Here is a 10,733-nt window from a genome sequence, read left to right as displayed (position 1 = left end):
GCTGATGAACTAATCTGTGTGTCATTAAATCTCCTACCTAAGGCTACCCCAGATCATAAAAGTGAGCGCCTGAGCATCAGTGAAGTCCTTCTGGACTTGCCCGCCTGGTCCCCCAATATTTCCAAATTGTCTCTTGTCTCTTCTCTCATTTGTGTGCGGCTCCTCTTTTCAGATCCCGAACCCTAGTCCACGCGGGACGTGGAGGGAAACACACTCGACACTTTTCTCCAACCTCCCACGTTGCACTGAGATGGGGACCTTGCAGGCAGCGTGTTATAAATGTCAGAATGACTGAGTGAGTCATCGCCAGGGAGCTTGTTAGAGATTCAGAAACTCAGGCCCCACCTCAGTCCTACTGAATTATCATTTACATTTTCCCAAGGGAATCAGATGATTGATTTGCTCATCAAAGTTTGGGCCACACTGTTTGAGTTGAATTGAACGGATGTTGCTATACAGGCACTTATGGGCAAAGCAAGCCTAGAAAATTAAAAAGGGGGGAGGGGGGCTCTTGAGCTCTGGGATTTCACCCCTGGAGGAAGCGCGGGTCCCAGAAGTTAGGTCTCAGGCTCTCCCCATGCCTCCACCAGTTTCCACTCCCTCAGTGCTCAGGCTTGGCCCTGGTAGTCTGGATAGCAATGGGACGTGGTTAGAGCGCCGCCTGCTGGTCTTGATTAGGTATGTATCACACATTTTGGCCTTTGGCAGATTCCGGTAGTTCTTGGCAGCCCGGTTTATTTCTGCTCCCTTTTTGGCCTTAAACATTCACTATTCGCTACTCCTGCCATGGGTTTGGATAAGTCCTTATTCTCTAAGTGACAATAATGTAGAACCAATGTTTGCTTATTAGCCCCTTGACCTCCTCAATTCAGTTCAATCATTAGGCAGCGGTGAACACCTATCGGGCCTTCTCACTACGGACCTCTTCTCACTAATGTCAAAGCAAGCGGTCAAACCAGGCCCTTAGTGGTCGAACCACAGCATAAACATTTAACACTGATCATTTGCAACATTCCCATGGACACAGTTCTATTTGCCTATATTTATATCTATCTGAAATCAACAAGAAAAGGAAAGCATCCAAATAGAAAACTGGGCAAAATATACAGGTAGAAGAAGAATACAAATAGCCAAAGACATTTTAAAGAAATGTTTTCATTTTAAAGAAATGTTTTCATTTTTTTAAATTAAATTTTTGTTTAAATCTTTACTGTTGAAAGTATTACATATGTCCCCTTTTTTCCCCCAATTGACCCCTTCTAGCTCGCCCCCCTCCCGCCCCCACCCCAGGCCTTCACCACCCTATTGTCTGTGTCCATGGGTTATGCTTATATGCATACAAGTTCTTTGGAAGATCACTTCCCATCCACCCACCCTTCCCCGCCTTCCCTCTGAGATTCCGCACTCTGTTCTAAGCTTCATTGTCTCTGGATCTATTTTGTTGATTAGACTCCACATATGAGTGAGATCATGTGATACTTGTCCTTCTCTGACTGGCTTATATTGCTTAGCATAATACTCTCCAGGTCCCTCCATGCTGTCTCAAAAGGTAAGAGATAAACTAGATTTTTAAAATTATTCTATTTCTCCAATTAGCTTCTTAGTTATATATTATTTTGTTATTATTTTAAAAGTTATCAAGAAATTACATCATGTGTGCTTGAATTATTAGTCTACTACAATTTGTACATTTACCACTCCCCAGATAATGCAAGAACCTTACAATTTAACTCCACTTACTGTCCTCCTGCCTTTTGGCTATTATTGTCAAATATTGTAATGTTTCATATAAAAATAATATATTAAGATATCGTTACTGTTCTATGCAGTCAATATTCACATATTTTCCCACACATTTACCTCTTATCATTTATTCACTCCTGCATTTCTTTGCTTCTATTGGGATTATTTTCATTCAGTAAAGAACATCCTTTAGTATTTCTTTTAGTGCAGCTGTCTTGGCAATGAATCCTCTGTTTCATTTGTTAACCTCTTAGTTCCAACTTCATTTTTAAAGAATGTTTTTCTTTGTGTAAAATTCTAGATTGGCAACTATAGTCTTTCAGTTCTTAAAAGTTATAACATGTACCCTTGGCCTGTCTCCTGGATTCCATCATTTACTAGTATCTTGAAAATGAACTGTCAGTATTATTGCTCCTCAAAAGGTAATGTGTCTTTTTTTTTTCTCAGCCAAATTTTAAAAATTCTTTTTTACTTTTACTACAATGTGCCTCTTGGGGATTTTTAAATTTTTATTTGGCTTAAGATTTGTAGAGTTTCTTAAACCTATAGTTTAAAGCATTTCAATAATGTTGTAAATATAACTAACTCTTCATCTGAACATCACTCACCCTCTTTCCTTAAGTGACTCCAATTAAATGTATTTAAACTTTTCTACCACATTCCATATTCCTTATGCTCTTTTCTATATTTTCCATTCTTTTCTTCCACTCCATGCTTCAGACTGAATATTCTCTAGTGATTTATCTTTCCGTTTGTTTTTTTAATCCTCTCTTCTGTTGTATCTAATCTGCTGTTAAATCATCTATAGAGTTTTTCATTTCAGTAATTGTATTTTCCAATTCTAGAATTTCCATTTGGTTCTTTTAAAAAAAATTCTAGTTCTCCATCTACTTTCTTGAATGTGTTAGACTTCATGTACAATAAACGAATATCTTTTTTTCCTTTGGGTCTGATGCTGTCATCTATTTTTATCTCTTGGTTTTTGTTTATTTGGTCTTGTCTCCTAGTGTATCTGTTAATTTTTGTTAATTTCTGGATGCTGGGTAAATTGAAAAATTGCAAAGACTCTGGATGATGTTATTTTTCCACACGAGATGTAAATTTCTGGGTGGTTGTTGTTTACTTTTCAGGCTGCTGGAGTAAGATCAGATCATTTGACCCATTCGGGACTGAGATGCAGCAGGCTTTGCATGGGCTGGTCTATTTCTGATTGCCCTTACTCATAGGTCATAGCCCTTAGGTGAAATACTAGAGTGTTTATCAGATCCTTCTTTTCTTGTCAGAAACTAAATTCAAATTTTTGAGCCTTGTGATAATACCAAAACTTTTAGGCCACCATGTTCTGCTCAGCTCAATGCCTCCCAAGCAATCAGCAAAGTCCTTAAGGAATTTCCTTAAGAAACGAAGTGGAAGAGATCCCCTCACCTCAGTGTTTTCTTTCTTTTACAGGATCATGGTGACTTCAGTCCTGCCACTCTCTGAAGCCTTAACACAGGGATGTGTGTGTGTGTGTGTGTGTGAGTGTGTGTGTGTGTGTGTGTGATCTAACTTTACATTTTTCTCTAAAGGAATCCTAGTCTGATACAAACCACTCTGTCATGACCAGAAGCAAAAGTCAACTAATGTACATTCTTGAAATAAGTGAACTCTGACTGTTCTGTGGAAAACAGACCAGGGGGGGGCAGGGAGAGGGGAGAATGGACTCAGGAAGAAAGTGATGGAATTCCAAACAAGGTGCTGATGGCGCCTTGAGCTAGGATATTGACAGTGAAGACAGAGAAGTGGAAGGTTTCGATTTTGTTTTTATTTTGTTTTTTGTTTTGTGAAGATAAAGTTATAGTAATACCCAGGCGCCCTGGCTGGGTAGCTCAGTTGGTTAGAGCATTATCCCAATATGCTAAGGTTGAAGGTTCGATCCCCAGTCAGAGCACATACAAGAATCGACCAATGAATGCATAAATAAGTGGAACAACAAATCTCTCTCTCTCTCTCTCCCTCTCTCTCTCTCTCTCTCTCTCTCTTTCTCTCTCCTTTCCACTCTCTATATAATCCATAAGTTTAAAAAATATATTAATAGGGCACATGCCTTGGTTGCGACCTTTCATCCCCCCTGTGGGGCATGCAGGAGGCAGCCGATCAATGATTCTCTCTCATCATTGATGTTTCTATCTCTCTCTCCCTCTCCCTTCCTCTCTGAAATCAATAAAAACACATTAAATAAATAAATAAATTGGTTCTACCTTTATGAAAAGACATTTGACAGTATTTATCACTCACCTTTAAAATTATACTGCACTTTGACTCATCAATTCCATTTCTAATAATTATTTTAAGGGAAAATACCAAGATTTTGCAATAAAGGCACTTATTGCAGAATTTTTCTAAGAGGGGAAATTGGAAACAACTTAAATATAAATCAGTAAATTAATTACATAAAATGTATGTCATAAATGACCACCTCCATTGAAAATGAGGGTGTAAAAGAATGCTTATTGGAGATCACAAGATAACAACGGGGAAAAATCAAGTCCTAAAAGTATTTATACAATGTGATCCCACTTATCTTAAAATAATTATATATTACTAGAGGCCCGGTGCACAAATTTGTGCACGGGTGGGGTCCAGCCAGGGGGAGGGGCCATGGGGGGTTGGCGGGCCGGCCCTGCCCGCTGGTTGAACTCCCAGTTGAAATCCCAGTTGAGGGGGACAATTTGCATATTAGCCTTTTATTACATAGGATAATTATGCATTATGTAATATGTAATTATTTTTAACATAACCATATATAGTGTACATACATATTATCATAGAAAGAGTCTGGAAGATTGAACACCAAAATATTTATGATAGTTATCTGTGGACGTGGTGTAGAACTTATGTTTTTGTTTTTCACATATGCTTTTATGAATTTTCCATGCTTTTTTCAACACGAGTGCTATTTTTAGTATCAGAATTACCTATCTCAAGCACTGAGGACTGTCAGCTTTCAAGGAGGCTTTTGGTTCTGGGATGAAGAGTGAAGATTCAAACCCTGGCCGGTTTGAGCGTTGGCCCAGGCCTCAATCCTCGCCCCAAGCGGCAACCAATCTATGTGTCTCTCTCACATCGCTATTCCTCTCTCTGTTTCTCCCCCTCCCTTCCACCCTCTCTAAAAATCAATGGAAACACATTCTCTGGTGAGGATTAACAAAAAGAAACAAACCAACAAAAAAGAAGGAAGATCAGCAAATCCACGAAGGGCTTGTTTCAGTCGCTCTTCATCCTGTGGCTGCCCCACCCCAGGGAGGGGAAGGTTCCCTTCCACGTACCGCCTGAGAACAAGCCTCCCTGCTCTCTTTCGGTTCCGTCTCCCTTCCCCTACCTGCCTCAGAGCATCTCTGAACCTGCAGTTGACGACTTTAAAGGCGTGAGAGGGAACCAGGGCCGGGCCACGCAGACCCGGTGAGTTGCAGGGCCCCACGCTGCTCTCCAGGGCTTGGGGCGTGACTCAGGGCCGTCCTGTTCGCCGGGTGCCACACCCCTGCCTCCTCCCGGAGCCTTCAACTTTGGGTCACTGTCCGTCCTTGCCAGTTTCATCCTCAGGTCTAAGCTATCTGTGTCCTTTTCTTTTAAATCTTCACCATATATATATATATATATATTATTATTATTATTAATTGGAGAGAGAGAGAAACATCGGTTGCCTCCCGAAGTGCCTGGACCTAGGACCGAACCTGCAAACTTCTGGCGTACCAAAAGATGCTCCAAGCCACTGAGCCACCCGGCCAGGGCTGTTTGTCTCGGATTCTTTTCATCGGCCCCATGCTGTGGGTTCCCGTCCAAAAAGCTCTCAAGCGTTCAAACCCCGCCTTGGGCTCAGCCGTGGACATTCTGAAGTGGCCTCGTCCTGGCTCTAAGATCCCAAACTTCTAGAGGTCCGCTCCTCGGCCGGCATCCTTCATCCATCCAGGCAGCGTGCGCCGAGGCCTGGCCCAGGACAGCTTCCGGAGGCACACAAGCAAAGCTTTTGTAACATCGTAGTATGTATTAATTTCGCTGTTTATTACAAACATAATTAGAATGTCAGACCTGTGATGTCACAGGTATGGATGCTTAGAATGAGGTGAGACTAAATACAACAGTTGTCTGTATGGAAAATAATACAATAATTAATAAATAATAATACAAGAATAAATTCTGGGCTTCACCTACTCACAACTGTAAGCCTACTTTTGCCCTGCCCTGTAGTTAAGTTAAAAATGCAGCTCAATTTAAAAAAAAAAAATTTTTTTTTTCTTGATTTCAGAGAGGAAGGGAGGAGAGAGAGATAGAAACATCAATGATGAGAGAGATTCATTGATTGGCTGCTTCCTGCACACCCCACACTGGGGATCGAGCCCGCAACCTGGGCATGTGCCTGACGGGGAATCGAACCATGACCTCCTGGTTCATAGGTCGATGCTCAACCACTGAGCCATGCCGGCCTAGCGCAGCTCAACTTTTATTTATTTTTTCTTTCTTTTTGTTTTTATTTATTTATTTTAAAAAAATTTATTCTTTTTGTTTGCAGCTCAACTTTTAAAAAGAAAAATCAAGCCCTAGCCAGTTTGGCTCAGTGGATAGTGTCAGCCTGTGGACTGAAAGGTCCCGGGTTCAATTCCGGTCAAGAGCATGTACCTTGGTTGCGGTACATCCCCAGTGGGAGATGTGCAGGAGGCAGCTAATCCATGTTTCTCTCTCATTGATGTTTCTAATTCTCTATCCCTCTCCCTTCCTCTCTGTAAAAAATCAATAACATATATTAGAAAAAGAAAAAGAAAAATCAAGTAAGTAGCTGTACATGTGATACGTTGATATTGCAAACATTACCCAGGCAAACTACTAGGTTAAGTTTGAAGGAGGGGCTTCCTCCTTCAGAAGCGCCGGAGTCCTTCCCACGCCCTCACTCTCCCCCAGCCCAGCGTCCCTCCCCTTCCCACACTCACCTTCTGCAGAGCCTGCCCCAGACCATGCTTTCTCACCGACACTGGCGCACAGCGGCTCAGGCAAGGCTGTAACCCAGCGGTGGCGCCTTCTCCCCTCTCCAGCCAGGCCCGAGCTTCTCGGTCCATTATGACTTTGAGGAGGGAATTCTGGTTCGGATTCCAAAGGAATTTAGAACAGACAGTCGAGTGGTTGTGTCCCCCAAACTTCCTTTGCACACCACCCTCCCCCAGGCCCCGCACTGGAGCAGGGCTTGAGCAGGTGGATTTATTCGTTTAACAAACGTTGATTTGTTGAGCTCTAATGAGACCAGGTCCTTGTGCCGGAGCCTATAGAGATAAGTGATGATCCCTTCTTTCAAGATCCTAAAAGATGGAGCCCGGCCAGCGTGGCTCCGTGGTTGAGCATCGACCTGTGAACCAGGAAGTCACAGTTTGATTCCCGGTCAGGGCACATGCTCGCAACTCGGGCTCGATCCCAGTGTGCAGGAGGCAGCTAATCAATGATTCTCTCTCATCATTGATGTTTCTCTCTCTTCCTCCCTCTCTGAAATCAATATATATATATATATATATATATTTAAAAAGATCTTAAAAGATGGATATGCTAGGGGGACATCTAGGGGGAGGTGATAAGGTAGAAAGGCATTCAAGCCAGAAAAAAAAAAAATGAAGAAAACCCCTTGTTCTCGGCTTCCTTATCTGTAAAATGGGACCACACAGCCCCCCTGGCAAATTCCTGTGAAGATGAATTACAACCCCCACAAGTTAAGATCTTGGAGGGATCCGAACTGCAGGCTGCGTGGCCTGGGACAGCCAAGGGGAGGGGAGAGCTGGAGCAAGTCTTGGAGAGGCTCTGCGGCCTCCTCCGCTGGCGGGGGTGTGGGCTTTGTACCACTGAGGGCAGCAGGGAGCCATGGAAGTCTTCAGAGGAGGGGAGGGTGAGGCGAGACCTGTGATACTCCGTGGCTACTGGGTCCTGTGGTGCAGGTTGGGTTAAGGGGGCTGCGGGCTGAAGGGCAACGAGTTGGGAATGAGAAGCAGCCCTCTGGCACCCACCAAGTCGTGTGCCCTGGCAGGGCCCGCCGCAGCCTGGACAGGGGCGTCTTTCTTTTCTGTCCAAAGGCCCCAGGTTCCCCCTGCACTACCAGCAGCCTCGGGCTATGTGACAATGGGGTGAGTCCAAGGGAGCGGGACCAGGGGAACAGGAAAGACAGAGACGTTTCAGAGGTGTGTGCAGCCTTGGGGTGAGGAGGTGAATCCAAGAAATTCACAGGGGCACGAATGAACTGCCCCCGAAAGCAGGCCTCAGGCTGGCGAGAACCGGGCCAGGGCCATACAGCTGCAAACGAGTGAGGAGATGGTCAAGGCTGCTCCCAGCTCAGGGTCCTCCCTGGTCTCACGGCGGGAGTGTGGCCCCACCTGGGAGGCCCGCCGCCTGGACTGTGCTGGCGGCAGGGAGGTGAGCAGGGCATCTGAGGGGTCGCTGAAGCCGCAGCCTATGTGTGGGCTTCCCTGGGGACCAGAAGACACTCCGCTCCACACTTTGGGGTCCTTCTGCCTTCCCTGATTAGGCTTCCCATCTGGCCACATTCCTCAGGTCAATCAAGAGTAGAGGCGGGAGTCCCTTCTCCCCCACAGCAGTGGAGGTCCTACAACCTCTCCCAAAGCTGTGACCCTTTTTGACAAAAAAATAAAAATAAAAATAAAAGAGTAGAGGCGGGTGGGAGGAGGGTCAAGGGTTACATAAACACTGGTGGCAGGAAGGTGGCCACCTGCTGTCCCATGGATGTCATTTAACTGCAACCACCAGGAGTGTGCACAGGTGCCCCCCCCCACACACACACACACTTCCTTGTCTGACTCCATCTCATCCTGAGCCCGGACTGACCGGGGCTCCCCTGGCCGAATACGGGCAGTCAGTGCAGCGGCTTCCTGTCTCCAAGCCACACACAGCCCTCGGTCGTCCCCGCCTGGGCCCTGGTCAGTGACTCGCGCCCCACAGGAGCACACGCAGGTGGGAAAGTCTTTGTCATGTCTTTTCACAGACGGCAGGGATGGAAAAGGACCAGGAGCCTCTGCCCCAGCAAAGGTCAGCATTCACCCGTCCTCACACTCTCCCTCTCTCCCTTCCCCACCTCCGTTGCCCTCCACCGCCTCGGGGCCCAGCCTGCAGTGTCTGGCTCCACATTTGTTCCCCTGCCCCACCTTCCTCTGCCTTCGATATCTGGGGTAACTCACTTTGAGCCTTAATAAACTGTTGGCCCTGGCACAAGGCTCTGAATGCATGAGTGACTCTATGCTCTTAGGGTAGCCCCCGCCTGCTGCCCCACCCTGTCCCCACAGGGGGTGGAGGGAAGTAGAGCAGAGAGCTGTGGTAGGGCCCCTGCTGCTGGACACTGAGAGTCCCTCCCTGGGAAGCAGGAGAGCCAGGACTGGCGGGGACCCCCCCCCCCGGGGGGGATGCTGGTGCGGAGATGCTACAGGGACACTCGTGAGATGGGGGGGGGGGTCTCTGTCTGAAGGAGCTGCCTCAGATTCTGGTCCCTCCTCTGCCCCACCTGGAGGAAGGAGCGCGTATCCCAGCTACCCCAGGCCCCAGCCATCTCCCGAGCCAGGACCCGGGAGGATGCTAACCACTTGGATTAAAAAACTCAGACCGCCATGGGCTGATTAAAGGAGAAAGCTTCGAGATGTGGCGTCCAGTAGGCCAAGCAAGAGGCGCAGGGCGTATGCGGTGCACTGCCTTTCAGTAAATACACAGAGAAGTAAAATGCACAAGAATAGCCACCAGTGGCAGTGGTTACCTTTTTTAAAATTTGTGATAAAAATTTACCATCTTAACCACTTTTAAGAGTACAGTTCAGTAGCATGAAATGCATTCACATTGTTGTGCAACCATCACCACCATCATCTTCAAAGCATTCTTCTTCCCAAACTGAAACTCTGTACCCATTAAACAATAAGTCCCCTTCCCTCCTGGCGACCACCACCCAACTTTCCGTCTCTATGAATGTGACTACTCCAGGTCCCTCCGATAAGTGGAACCATACGGTATCTGTCCTTTTGTCACTGCCTTTTCACTTCGAATAATGCCATCAAGGTTCATCCATGTGTAGCAGGTGTCAGAATTCCTTCTTTCATGACTGGATAACATTCCAGTATATGCATATATCACATTTTGTTTATCCATTTATCTGTCGATGGACACAAATTGCTTTCACCTTTTGACTACTGTGATTAACGCTGCTATGAACCTGGGTGCACAAATATCTATTCAAGTCCCTGCTTTCAATCCTTTTGGGTCTATACCCAGAAGTAGAATTGCTGGCTCATATGGTAATTCTATTTCTGATTTTTTGAGAAGCCATCATAATGTTTTAGCGGCTGTACCATTTTACTTTCCCACCAGCAGTGCACAAGAGTTAGAATTTCTGCACATTCTCACCAGCACTGATTTTCTGATGGATGTGGGCTAGTGGTTGCCTTTTGGGGATGCATAGGAAACAGGCAGATAGGGGAGCGGGAGGGGAGGACATCTTCGCTGCAGGTCTTTTACCACCTTTCCTTTTTCTTTTTTTTTTAATCCTCACTCGAGAATATGTTTTTGCTGTGTGTTTTTTAAACTTCACCTGAGGATATGTTCTTACTGATATCAAAGAGAGAGGAAAGGAGATGAAGAAAGAGAGAGAGAGAGAGAAACATCAATCAGTTTCCTTCCATATGCACCCCAATAAGGGATCAAACCCACAAGCTGGTTATGTGCCCTGACCCGGAATCAAACCCTCAACCTTTCAGTGTACAGGACGACACTCCAAGCAACTGCGCCACCTGGGCCAGGTCCTTTTCATTTTTTAAATATATATTTTTATTGATTTCAGAGAGGAAGGGAGAGGGAGAGAGAGATAGAAACATCAGTGATGAGAGCAAACCATTGATTGCTGCCTCCTGCACACCCCTACTGGGGATCAGGCCACAACCTGGCATGTGGCCCTTGACTGGAATCAAACTTGGGACCCTTCAGTCCAT

The sequence above is a fragment of the Myotis lucifugus genome, unplaced genomic scaffold (genome assembly GCF_000147115.1).
Source record: "Myotis lucifugus unplaced genomic scaffold, Myoluc2.0 scaffold_420, whole genome shotgun sequence".
In the NCBI taxonomy this organism is placed as follows: Eukaryota; Metazoa; Chordata; class Mammalia; order Chiroptera; family Vespertilionidae; genus Myotis; species Myotis lucifugus.
This window is presented reverse-complemented; position numbering follows the sequence as displayed.